Genomic DNA, 13,955 nt, shown 5'->3' with positions numbered 1-13,955 from the left:
ACCCTTCGGTAGGAAGGCGACGCGTGACTCGTGGGTGCGTCTTCCAAGAAAGAATACGTGCGGAGTCGCCACCAACGTTTATTTGAGGAAAACGTCGGAAAAACCGGAAAAGACGTGGTCTACGAACTTTAAATGAAAGGTTCGGGAGTTGTATTTACGCAAGGGGAAGGTATTAGCACCCCACACGTCCGTCACAAGAGACGACAGCCTTTAATCAAATGTGCAAATATGACTTCAATTTATGTTATCTTCCCCTTTTTCATGTTCTTATGTCTTTTTATGCCTTTTTTATTTTTTATTTTTTTGTGGTCGACGAGGGTGTTTCTCTTGCTCCTACGTATTCCTCAATTGTGATAAGGAAATCAGACCTACGTAGTTCTTTGAGAACTAAGCATTGGTTAAGTTGTTTTTATCTTTTTTTTGCAAAATATGTTTTTATTGAATGAAAGGTCATTTAAGGCGTTGGACCATTAAACAATCTTTCGATTCTTTTGAAAGAAGAGAAAACATTTAAGGCATTGAACCATTAAACAATCTGTTGATTCTTTTGAAAGGAGAGAAAACATTTAAGGCATTGGACCATAAATGATCTCTTATTAATTTTTGAAAGAGGTAATAAAGCTACATGTTGATTTAAGGCTTTTAGAAAATCTACGTTTAACCAATAAAAGCGGAAAAGACCATTTCAAGGCGTTTGACTTTTAAAAATGGCTTTTTTTAGGTGATGACAAAAGTTTGATTTTATGAATTGATTTTAGCCTTAGTTTCACTTTAGTTATTAGTCAATTCGATTAAGAAAGAAAAATCCCAAAGAAAAACATCCGATTGATTTTTATGATTATTTTACTAAAAGATACTTTTTTTATTATTATATTATTATTTTACCTCTTTTTGGTTTTAAACATGGTTACGGCATTACCGAATGGTCAGATTTCATTTTAACAGAAATTAAAAGATGTTACAATTCAAATGATCGGTGGAAATTTATTTTATTTTTTGATTAAGTGAGAAAATGACTTAAATAAATGACTAAAGCACGTCAAAAGGCAGTACGGAAAGTAAAGGAAATAAAAAAAGCACGCGAAACAAATGAGGACCACTAAGGGTACATAGAACGAATTGAAAAGTTCGATTTCGGGAACTTACCGGTTGAAGACCGAAGAACGACGAAGAACGAACGAAGAACGACGAAGAACGGTTGAAAATCTTCGCGAAATCACCCACGAAAACATCACGGAAGCGTTACGGAAGCGCCTCGGCTTGGATTTTCTTCACGGAAACAATTTTTCTCACTAATTTTAAGTGAATCTCAGATACCAGGAGGGTTGAACATTTTTGTTCTTCCCTCCTCCCCCTATTTATAGGAAAATGAGGGAGGAGCTTGCCACCTAGCTCGCCCAAGCGAGCTAGGTTGCTTCCTCCAGAAGGCACCGCCTTCTGGAGAACTTCCTGGAAGGCCCAAGTGAGCCTGGTTGCTATTTGCACTCCCCTGTTTACTAAATACACCCCCTGCCTTTTTTTGCTGATTCTTTTTCCGTAACGTTACGTAACGATACTTGTTTTCTTCCCGTAATGTCACGAAACCTTACGGATTACATAACCATCCCTTCTTTGGCTTTCAGAATGTTACAGAACTTTACGAATTGTGTATTAACACTTCCTTTTGACTTCCGGCATGTCACGGTACTTTACGGATTGTGCAACAATGCTTTCTTTTGACTTCTGGCACGTCACGGAACTTCACGGATTGCCTAACGATGGGCACCAAGTACCTCAAAGTGGTCAAACGAGGGTCGCATCCCAACAAACAGATGGTCCCTTGACGAAATTAGGGTATGACACCTCCCAAGTTTAAGGTGCCGGACTTTGACAAGTACAAGGTGGCTATTTGTCCCAAGAGCCATCTGAAGATGTACTGTTGGAAGATGGGAGCTTACTCGAAAGATGAAAAATTGTTGACGCATTTCTTCCAGGAAAGTCTTACTGGGGTAGCCATCACCTGGTATACTAATCTGGAACCTTCCCGAGTCCATTCTTGGAAAAACCTAATGGTTTCCTTCGTTAGGCAGTATCGGTACAATTCTAATATGGCTCCAGATAGGATGCAGCTACAGAACATGGGTAAAAAGAGGCACGAATCTTTCAAAGAATACGCCTAAAGGTGGAGAGATCTGGCAGCCCAAGTGGCGCCCCCAATGACGGAAAGGGAGATGATAACAATGATAGTAGACATGTTACCGGTGTTCTACTATGAGAAAATGGTGGGTTACACACCTTCAAGCTTCGCTGCTTTAGTCTTCACCGACGAAAGTATCGAAGTAGGTCTGAAGAGAGGCAAATTTGATCATCCTGCTTTGACAAATAAGAAGCTTGGGGCAAATAGAGAAAATGAGAATGAGGGAGGAACCCATGTTATGACTGTCATTCCTACATGGCCAAGTTTTCCACCAGCCCAACAATGTCATTACTCAGCCAATATCGGCCCTTCTCATTATCCACCACCCAATCAACCACAAAGGTCACCCCTAAATCAGCAACAAGCCCCTCCTGCCACACATCCAATGCCAAACACCACCCTTAACACAAACCAAAACACCAACCATGGAAGGAATTTTGTAGCAAAAAAGCTTGTAGAATTCACCCCAATTCCGGTGTCATATGCTAACTTGCTCCCATATCTACTTGATAATGCAATGGTAGCCATAACCCCAGCCAAGGTTCCTCGACCTCCATTTTTCTGAGGATACGACTCAAACGCAACATGTGCATATCATGGAGGAGTTCTGGGACATTCCATTGAGCATTGTATGACCTTGAAGCATAAGGTGCAAAGTCTAAATGATACGGGCTGGCTGAAATTCAAGAAGAATCGCTTGTGGATTCTGACGTTGGCAAGCGACACCATACATGGGGCAATTTGAAGGTTGTTGTTAGATGTCTCTAATGACTCATTAGGATTTTAAAGTTTATGCCATTATTGTAAACCACAGCTACAATGCTAATAATATGGATAAATTTGACATCCTTGTCTCTTATCCTCTCACAAATACGTCTTTGTTTATTTAACTTCCACTGGAATGTGAGTGTAAGCTGATGGTTTGTTTGCTCAAGCGACATGTGCTCCTGAGTTTCGACCTCCAAGACTGTTCAATCAGAAATTACTCGTTTTACACGTTTGGTTAGGGTGCCATAAAATGACAAGTAAAATTTAAAACAAAAAAAAGCAAAAGAAAGATAGAAAGGAAAAGAACAAAAATGTTTGATTGACTGTGTTTCAAATTAAAAGTATAGACATTCATATGACCTCATTTTATCATTTTTAAAAGTTTTCTTTTTGAGAGAAAAGTGAGTTATCAAATAACAGGAATCATTCGACTTAATCTGTCAATTGTAAAATCCTTTAAGTGTTTCTCGTCCTTGAAAATTCATTTTCGAGAATCTGCACAGTTTCTTTCTTTTCTTCCTTGCTACAAGGTCATAGATACCTCAAAACCCTACACTGGGGAAATGAGAGGCACCGTTCATGAGCCTTAAGCGAACCTAGGGGCAAATCAAAAGTTCTCACTCGGTAGGTTGAAAACTCGAAAGGGTGGCCTAGGCAAAAATTAGGGTGATATAAAAATAAAAAGAAAAAAAAACAATCAGGGGCGTGTTGTTAAGATTTTGTCCCAAAATCCAAACTATAAAAGGATCTATGTCAGGATTTGAAATGACACATGGCCATGTTTCAACATAGCAAACACTATTTTATCCTTTGCTACCCCCTCCGAGCCAAATATTTGTTTTCTAAAAACAAACAAAAAAGAAGCAAAAACAAAATACAAACCCTAAGTAGGGACCACCGCTAAACCAGTGAGAAGAGCCATGCCAACAACACATACATGAAGTTGGGCAGCAATAAAAGAAAACAACAACAAAAAAGAAGAAAAAAATCCGCCAAAGGCGAGTGAAGAAAAAGAGAGACAAAAGATCTCCAAATTCTACCAGAAAGGCACAAAAGTGCAATGGAAGATTAATGTATAAAAGGAGTGGAGCCCAACCCAAATGGTACAAGCAACGCTCTCGAGGTTCTTACTCAATATAACCCTCATACACTCTTTTAGCCTCTAATCCTTTCTTTCATAGCCCTCTTACCCCTGACCACGTTACAAGCCCAATAAAGCCCATATGGATCAAGGAATGATTAATTTGCTTTTAAGTTGGGATTCTAGAATGGAACCCGCACACGCTTGTGATTGTTAAAAAAAACATATATCTAAAAAAAAGAAAGGAAGATGCCCAAAAATTTGATGTTAGTCTCTCATGCAGACTCCTTAGGATTCCTTTTGAATCCAAGGGTAGCCTTCGCTAGATAAATTCTTTCAGGATCAGCCCTTGCCATTGAGTATCAGTGGGATCAACAGACCCGTGGCATCACTCTATAACCTTTAATAAAAAAAGTTTCACTTGGTCACACATACCAAACGGTGACGATCCATCGCCATCCTTCAATGGTGCATGTGATTGGTCCTAAAGCCTTATATTTTTTTTCTTGTTGTGCAGAATAATCGATGGTTTTAAACAAAAAAAAGGGGACGAACCCAGGGATTTAAATTGATTAATTAAATGTCAAATGGCTCCACTGCCATCACTCCAAAATTGTCAAGTGACAAAATCAAATAGAACATACACTCTGAGGAAGTTCCCAAAGAGATTTTCAAAAGATAGGATGAGGTCGTATGAGTTATCACATCTTTCAAAAAAGAAACAGTCAATTTGTGTTCTCTACAAAAAGGAAAAAAATCAACCAAATCAAAATCACAAAAATAGGAAAGAATGTCATGAACATTGTACAAATTTCCATTGCATTGCATTGTGGCATACAAAGCCTGCATTTCAAGATAAAGGTTACATGTATCTGCACCACAAAAAAAATCATGTTCAAATGCATAGATTTCTCCCCAAAGATGAGAATCCCTCTCAAAGAGTCAATCTCTTTCTTTCTCATGAGGTTAAGCCGTTGGGTACTAGTGCCCATTGATTGGCTTGTCTCAGAGGACTCAAAGATGAAGTCCTCGCCTTCAGAGGACTCAAGGTCCTCACCTTCATAGGACTCAAAGTCCTTGCCCTTAGAGGACTCAAAGTCCTCGCCTTCAGCGGACTCAAAGTCCTCACCTTTAGAGGACTCAAGGTCCTCGCCTTTAGAGGACTCAAGGTCCTCGCCTTTAGAGGGCTCAAGGTCCTTGCCTTTAGAGGGCTCAAGGTCCTTGCCTTCAGAGGGCTCAAAGTCCTCACCTTCAAAGGACTCAAGGTCCTCGCCTTTAGAGGACTTAAGGTCCTCACCTTTAGAGGACTCAAAATCCCTGCCTTTAGAGGACTCAAAGTCCTCGCCTTCAGAGGACTCAAAAATCCTCACCTTTAGAGGACTCAAAGTCCTCGCCTTCATAGGACTCAAAGTCCTCCATCATTTATGCTTTTCCGAGACTACTTTAGTCTCCCCTTTGCTATCCGAGACAATCGAGTCCGATGGCACCCAGAGACCAATATGGTCATCTGCACAATTTTTTCAAAGACTTAATGTCTTTCGATCAAGACTAATGAAGTCTCCCCCGAACCTAGACTAGTTTTTGTATTAGGGATAGTTTTGTAATTTCACATGCATTAAGTGAATATTTGATGTGTGTGGTTGGAAATAAATTTAATTGAATTGGGAGAAGCCCAATCCAATTAAATTTTAGAGGGGGAGGTGAGCATTTGCTTGCTACACCCCATTGCCACATCATATAGTCACACTTTGTGCATGTCCTTCATGCTTTACATGCCTCATGACACCTAAGCACACTTAGTGGAGAATCTTGGACTTGATCTTGGATTAGTGGGCTGAACCATAGCTAAAATTCACTAATCATAATTAGTGAAATTTTGGCTCCACAAATTCAAGTGAAATTTGAATAGAAATTCAAATTTCCCTCCAATTTTTTGTGACACTTAGGCTATAAATAGAGGCCATATGTGTGCATTTTTCAACTTTGATCATTTGAGAATGAAACTTCAAAGTTTATACCTCTTTTGAGGCACAAAATTCCGTGCTCCTTCTCTCCCTCTCCCTCCATTGATCTTCTCCTACCTTCAAGCTCTTATCCATGGCTTCAAATGGTGGTGTGCTTCTTCTAGACTCATCTTCTCCTTGAAGTGTAGTCTCCAATCATCTTTCTCCTTCTCCATTCTATAGCCATCAAACTTCAAGAAGCAAAGGACTCCATTGATCAACACAAAAACATGTTTCCTAAGTTTCCTACAAGCTCCATATGGAGCTACATCATGTGGTATCAAGAGCATCTTCATCTAGGTGATGTTCTTTTGCTTCCTCTATCTTTTGGTTCGGTCAATTCACTTTATTTCCTTGCTATTCATCTTATTCTCCATGTATATCCTTCATTGTGTTGTGGTTTGGCCCTGAGTGTCCCACTCCACCAAGTATAAGAAAAATTTGGGGCTTCCATGACTTAACAAACTTTTACAAAAGTTTGTAGAAGCAAAGCTTCATGGTGAATCAAGAGTGATTCAAAGATGTTTTGATGATAACAAAGATGATAACAAAAGATGATGACAAAGGTGATGACAAAAAGCTCAAAGGTCATTCAAAGAATGAGTTCAAGATGTTCAAGATAGAATCAAGAACACTTCAAGATTCAAGAGGAAAGTTGAATTCAAGAATCAAGATTCAAGAGATCAAGGTTCAAGACTCAAGAATCAAGAAAAGACTATTCAAGAATCAAGAAAAAGCTTAATCAAGATAAGTATGAAAAGGTTTTTTCAAAAACTGAGTAGCACATGGATTTTCCTCAAAACATGTTTACCAAAGAGTTTTTACTCTCTAGTAATCGATTACCAGATTATTGTAATCGATTACCAGTAGCAAAATGGATTTGAAAAAGTTTTCAAACTGAATTTACAATGTTCCAATTAATTTCAAAAAGATGTAATCGATTACAATGTTTTGGTAATCGATTACCAGTACCTTTGAACGTTGAAATTCAAATTCAAATGTGAAGAGTCACATCCTTTCACATAAATCAAAAGACTTGTGTAATCGATTACACTGATTTGGTAATTGATTACCAGTGATTGTTTCTGAATAAATCAAAATATGTAACTCTTCAAAAGGTTTTTGACTTTTTCAAATTGGTTTTAAGTTTTTCTAAAAGTTATAACTCTTCTAAATGGTCCTATTGGCCAGACATGAAGAGTCTATAAAAGCAAGGCTTTGATTTACTTTTCAATATACTTTTCCAATCAATCTTATATAATCCTTTACAAGCCTTGAATCTCTTTGAACTTCTTCTTCTTCTTTGTGCCAAAAGCTTTCCAAAGTTTTCTGGTTTTTTCCAAACCTTGAAAACTTGTGCTATTCATCTTTTTCATTCCCTTCTCCCTTTGCCAAAAAGAATTCGCCAAGGACTAACCGCCTGAATTCTTTTTGTGTCTCTCTTCTCCCTTTTCCAAACGAACGAAGGACTAACCACCTGAATTCTTTTGTGTCTCCCTTCTCCCTTGTCAAAGAATTCAAAATAACACAGTCTGAGAATTCTTTTAATTCTTCCCATTCCCTTATACAAAAGTGTTCAAAGGACTAACCGCCTGAGAATTCTTTTGTATCCCCATTCACAAGGTACCAAAGGTTTAACCGCCTGAGATCTTTGTCTTAACACATTGGAGGGTACATCCTTTGTGGTACAAGTAGAGGGTACATCTACTTGGGTTGTTGACTGAGAACAAGAGAGGGTACATCTCTTGTGGATCAGTTCTAGTGGAGGGTACATCCACTAGGTTCAAAGAGAACAAGGGAGGGTACATCCCTTATGGATCTTTGCTTGTAAAAGGAGTTTTACAAGGTTGAAAGAAATCTCAAGGACCGCAGGTCGCTTAGGGACTGGATGTAGGCACGGGTTATTGCCGAACCAGTATAAAAACTCTTGTGTGTTTGTCTTCTTCTTCCCTACTCTTTTAATTTCCATTGTACATTTAATTTCCGCTTTTACTTTCTATTAAGTTTCTCTTCTACTCCTTATTCTCTTAACAACTTAGTAAAAGCCTTAGAAGAATAATTTTTTAATTAGAAAAGGTTTAGGAATAATTAATTCAAACCCCTTCTTAATTATTCTGAGACCACTTGATCCAACAAAGTTTTGTCCCATATTTTTCTATACTTGTAGAACCACTCATTGAGTTGATGAGGAACCATGTTCCTTCATGGTAAGATGCCCAGGAAATGGGTATTTAGACCTTACCTTACTTCAACATACCAAACACCACTAAGTATGAGTCTTAGGGTAGATTTCGGGCCCATAGGCTAAGTATGAGTCTGTTTATCTTTGTACATATTAGATTAAGGTATCATTATTTTTGGGCCTTGTATTTAGGGCTCCATAATATAGGTAAGGTACCCTAGAAATGTAGGATTTTTCTGCCCTTGTATTTTAGGGCAGCTAGACTAGTTTTTGTATTAGGGATAGTTTTGTAATTTCACATGCATTAAGTGAATATTTGATGTGTGTGGTTGGAAATAAATTTAATTGAATTGGAAGAAGCCCAATCCAATTAAATTTTATAGGGAGAGGTGAGCATTTGTTTGCTACACCCCATTGCCACATCATATAGTCACACTTTGTGCATGTCCTTCATGCTTTACATGTCTCATGACACCTAAGCACACTTAGTGGAGACTCTTGGACTTGATCTTGGATTAGTGGGTTGAACCATAGCTAAAATTTGCTAATAATAATTAGGAAAATTTTGGCTCCAAAATTTGGCTCCCCAAATTCAATTTCAAATTCAAGTGAAGTTTGAATAGAAATTCAAATTTCCCTCCAATTTTGTGTGACACTTAGGCTATAAATAGAGGTCATGTGTGTGCATTTTTTCAACTTTGATCATTTGAGAATTAAACTTCAAAGTTCATACCTCTTTTGAGGCACAAAATTTCGTGCTCCTTTTCTCCCTCTCCCTCCATTGATCTTTCCTACCTTCAAGCTCTTATCCATGGCTTCCTATGGTGGTGAGCTTCCTCTAGACTCATCTTCTTCTTGAAGTGGCGTCTCCAATCATCTTTCTTCTTCTCCATTCCGTTGCCATCAAACTTCAAGAAGCAAAGGACTCCATTGATGAAGAAGATCCAAGGCCTACAAGCTCCACATAGAGCTACAACAAATATGGTCATCTGCACCCTTTTGTTGAAGACTCGATGTCTATCGACCGAGGCTACTTTAGTCTCTCCTTTGTCAACCAGAGGCAAGCGAGCCCATTGACACGCAGAGACCAATATGGTCATCTGCACCCTTTCATCAAAGACTCAATGTCTGTCGATTGAGACTACTTTAGTCTCTCCTTCATCAACCAGAGGCAAATGAGCCTGTTGACACACAAAGACCAATATGGTCATCTGCACCCTTTCGTCGAAGACTCAATGTATGTCGACCAAGACTACTTTAGTCTCTCCTGTCAACCAGAGGCAAGCGAGCTCGTTGACACGCAGAGACTAATAAGTTCATTTGCACCCTTTGTCAAAGACTCATTGTCTTTCGACCAAGACTATTAAAGTCTCCCACCCGTCAACCAGAGGCAAGCGAGCCCATTGACATGCAGGGACCAATGTGATCATCTGTATCTTTTCGTTGAAGACTCAATGTCTTTCGACCAAGACTATCAAGTCCTTCTTCCCATCCAGAGACAAGCGAGTCCGATGGTATGCGGGGATGATGATAGTCATCCGTTTTTTAGGTTTGTTGCAGTTCCTTTTGCTATCCAGAGACAATCAAGTCTGATAGCACGTAGAGACAAACACAGTCGGTTGTTTCCTTTGTCGAAGACTCAATGTCTGTCGACTGAGGCCACTGAAGTTTTCCCTGCTATCCCAAGACAAGCGAGTCAGATAGCATGTGGAGACAAAAAAGGTCATATTATCATTTGCATTTTGAAGAACACCATGTCTTCCGTCATTGCATGCCTTCAAAAGGCAACAATGACCTTCATCTACATTTCGAAGACGACCATGTCTTCCGTCATTACATGCCTTTAAAAGGCGACAATGACCTACATACATTTCAAAGACGACGATGTCTTCAGTCATTGCATGTCTTCAAAAGATGGCAATGCCTTCATTTACATTTCGAAGACAACAATGTCTTCAGTCATTGCATGTCTTCAAAAGGCAACAATGCCATTGTTTATGCTTTCAAAGACGATAATGTCTTCATCTCAAAAACTTCTATATCTTTTGTCCTTGTGCTTCATAGGACTCAACGTCCTTTGTTTCTATGGTTTTCTAAAAAAAATAAAATGAAAAAGAAATATATAAATAAATAAATAAAAATATATATAGAAAATAAAAAAAGAATAAAACGAGAAAAGGAGGAACTTCAATGTTTTCATGCTTTCACGAGTTTTACTGCTTGGACTTCCGTTAGTGGTCGGTCGGGTGGAAAGTTAGCTCAAACGAAATTAGTGTCTTATCTTTACTTCCCTTTTATCTCCAATAAAAGATAAGTAAAGAGGGGCAATTGTCATACCCTAATTTCGTCCGAGGACAATCATTTGCAAACATTTAGATTCTTGTCAACCGAGTTAAGCCAAAAACTCAAAATGAGGGTGAACTGATCAACTTAGGGGGGGTGTTCTTAGCCCTAGGCCCATCTAAGCCCATCAGGAAGCTTCTAGAGGAAGCAACCAGCTCGCCTGGGTGAGCATGTTACTTCAAGCTTAAGCCACCAGCTTTCCTGGGCGAGCTGGGCGGCAAGCTCCTCCTCCATTTTTTCTATAAATGGACATTGGAGACTGAGGGTGATGCAATCCTCCCTAGGAAGGGACCAGTCACTATAACCATGAGCAAGAGGCTCCAAGAAGATTGGGCTAGAGCTGCTGAAGAAGGCCCTAGGGTTCTCATGAACCTTAGGGTAGGTTTCTGAGCCCATGGGCCAAGGTTGGGTCCAATTATCTTTGTACATATTAGACTAGGATGTCATTATATTTGGTCCTTGTATTTAGGGCTCCATATTGTAGGTAGGGTACCCTAGAAATATAGGATTTTTCAGCCCTTGTATTTTAGGGCACCTAGACTAGTTTTTGTATTAGGGGTAGTTTTGTAATTTCACATGCACTAAGTGGATATTTGATGTGTGTGGTTGGAAATAAATTTAATTGAATTGGTAGAAGCCCAATCCAATTAAATTTTAGAGGGGGAGGTGAGCATTTGCTTACTACACCCCATTGCCACATCATATAGTCACACTTTGTGCATGTCCTTCATGCTTTTCATGCCTCATGACACCTAAGCACACTTAGTGGAGAATCTTGGAATTGATCTTGAATTAGTGGGCTGAACCATAACTAAAATTCACTAATCATAATTAGTGAAATTTTGGCTCCAAAATTTGGCTCCACAAATTCAATTTCAAATTCAAGTGAAATTTGAATTTCCCTCCAATTTTGTGTGACACTTAGGCTATAAATAGAGGTCATGTGTGTGCATTTTTTTCAACTTTGATCATTTGAATATTAAACTTCAGATTTCAAAGCTCATTTGGAGCACAAAAGTTTGTGCTCTTCTCTCCCTCTCCCCTCATTCATCTCTTTTTTCCTCCAAGCTCTTATCCATGGCCTCCTATGGTGGTGAGCTTCTTCTAGACTCATCTTCTCCTTGAAGTGGCGTCTCCTCTCTCTCTCTTCCTTTCTCCATTCCGCTGCCATTCATCTTCCAAGAAGCAAAGGAATCCATTGATGCAGAAGATTCTAGGCCTAGAAGCTCCAATGGAGCTTACATCAGAGGGGAAGGGGGTCAGCACCCTTAGTGAGAAAATTCCACTGAAATTGGTGAGAAGAAGGAGAAAAAAGAGGAAAAATCAAGGCCGAGACGCTGCCGTAACGCTTCCGTGATCAATTTCGTGAACGTTCTTCCCTGTTCTTTGTTTGTTCTTCATCGTTCTTCGTTCTTCATCTGGTAAGTACTTACTTTTAAGGATTTGAATTTGATTTATGGACCCTTAGGGGCCCCATTTATTGTTTGTGCATCTTCATCTCCTTCTTCATTCATCGATGATTCTTTTCTTTATTTAAAGAAAGTTTTAATTGATTGTTCATACTGTAACCTCGTTTAATCACTATTTAAATAAGTTTTGACTGATCGTTTGTGTCGCAAGCTCTTTTCATCAATATAAAATAAGTTTTAATCGGTCATTAACGCTGTAAGTTATTTTAAAAAGGGAATTGAAGATTAATGAGCCAAAATCAAATAAAACCAACTCATAAACTTCTTCATTTCATCAAAAAAATCAAAAGATCGTTCAAAGGTCCAATGCCTTAACGTTTCTCTCCTTTCAAAATCAATAGGTCATTTCAAGGTCCAACGCCTTAATGATTCTCTCCTTTCAAAAATCAAGAGATCGTTCAAAGTTCCAATGCCTTAACATTTCTCTCCTTTCAAAGTCAAGAAATCGTTCAAAGGGTCTAGCGCCTTAACGATTCTCTCTTTTCAAGAATCAAAAGATCATTTAAAGGTCCAACTCCTTAAACGAATTTTGTTCGGTTAAAAACAATCTTGCAAAAAAGATAAAAAAAACAATTTAACCAACGTTTAGTTCTAAAAGAACTACATAGGTTTGATTTCCTCATCGCATCCGAGGATACGTAGGAGCGAGGGAAACACCCTTGTCGACCACAAAAAAGTAAAAAACATAAAAAGGCACAAAAAAGTAAAAAGAAAACATAAAGGGGAAAATGCATAAAAATCATAAAAAATGGAAAATACATAATTTTGAAGTCATATTTGCACACTGGATTGAAGGTTGTCATCCCTTGTAACGGGCACATGGGGTGCTAATACTTTCCGCGTTCGTAAACAACTCCCGAACCCTCATTTTCAAAATACACAGACCATCGTCTTTTTTGGTTTTCTAACATTTTCCTCAAATAAACGTTAGTGGTGACTCCATGCGTTTTCCTTCGATGGAAGACGCACCCTTGGCCCCCACGAAAGGCCTTTTCATGCCCCCCGCCGAAGGGCAGGTTGCGGCAAAATCTTAGGAGATAAACATTTAGAAAACAGAAATGTGCTCAAGGAAAAAACACTTTCAAATGTACTCAAGAGACAAACAAATTTTAGAAGATAGAAAAATGTTTTTGGAAACAGTAAACAAACAAGGTCATGATATTTGACATTCCTTGAGTCATTGTAAAAGAAAGCTGGCAGAAATATGTATACCTTAATATCAATTTTAGATTTTGATGCAATACTTATATTTCCTATATAAGGCCTCCCAAGGTCAATAGAGTATGTACAAACATGAATGTGTTTCTTAGATGAGGAAGAAACTTGGGTTTTCAGGTATCTCTCTCTCTTTCTCTGAGTGTGAGTGGTAGGGTGCATATGCTCATGTTTTGGTATATGTTTCTGAATGTTATGCATCAAGTTTTCTAAAATCATTTCAAACATCCTTTATGTTCTATTATTTTTACTTTTCATTTTTTTCTGAGGTGGTGTAGTGGCATCTTAATAATGTTCTAGATTAGCTAAGGCAAAATTGTCTTCATATTACTAGAAGGAAAAAAATCCCTGCCAATTGGAAAAAAATTTATAGGCTTAGAACATGAAAGGAGGCATAAAATCAACTAGTAACTAGTTAAGAAAGTGCTTTTCTGGTTAATTATTTTGCTTTGATCATGCATACATTCAGAATTCTATGCTTGGTGTGTGTATGTGGATTTCTTGCAACTCTTTCATGAGGAGGAGTTTTTTGGAGGAAACTAAACATGACTCAAGAGTAACCATAATTGTTATAAATGATTCTAAGAAACTAAGCATTGTTTGTTTTAAAAATGAGGAAGGTAGTATATACGATGTTGTTACATTAACGACGTTGTATTTTTTTGGAATTTTGGCCATCAAGAAGATGGATAGGAAGTTTGTTGTAAACTGATAGATA

Source organism: Glycine max, chromosome 5 (genome assembly GCF_000004515.6).
Source record: "Glycine max cultivar Williams 82 chromosome 5, Glycine_max_v4.0, whole genome shotgun sequence".
In the NCBI taxonomy this organism is placed as follows: Eukaryota; Viridiplantae; Streptophyta; class Magnoliopsida; order Fabales; family Fabaceae; genus Glycine; species Glycine max.
Note: the sequence above shows the minus strand (reverse complement) of the source record.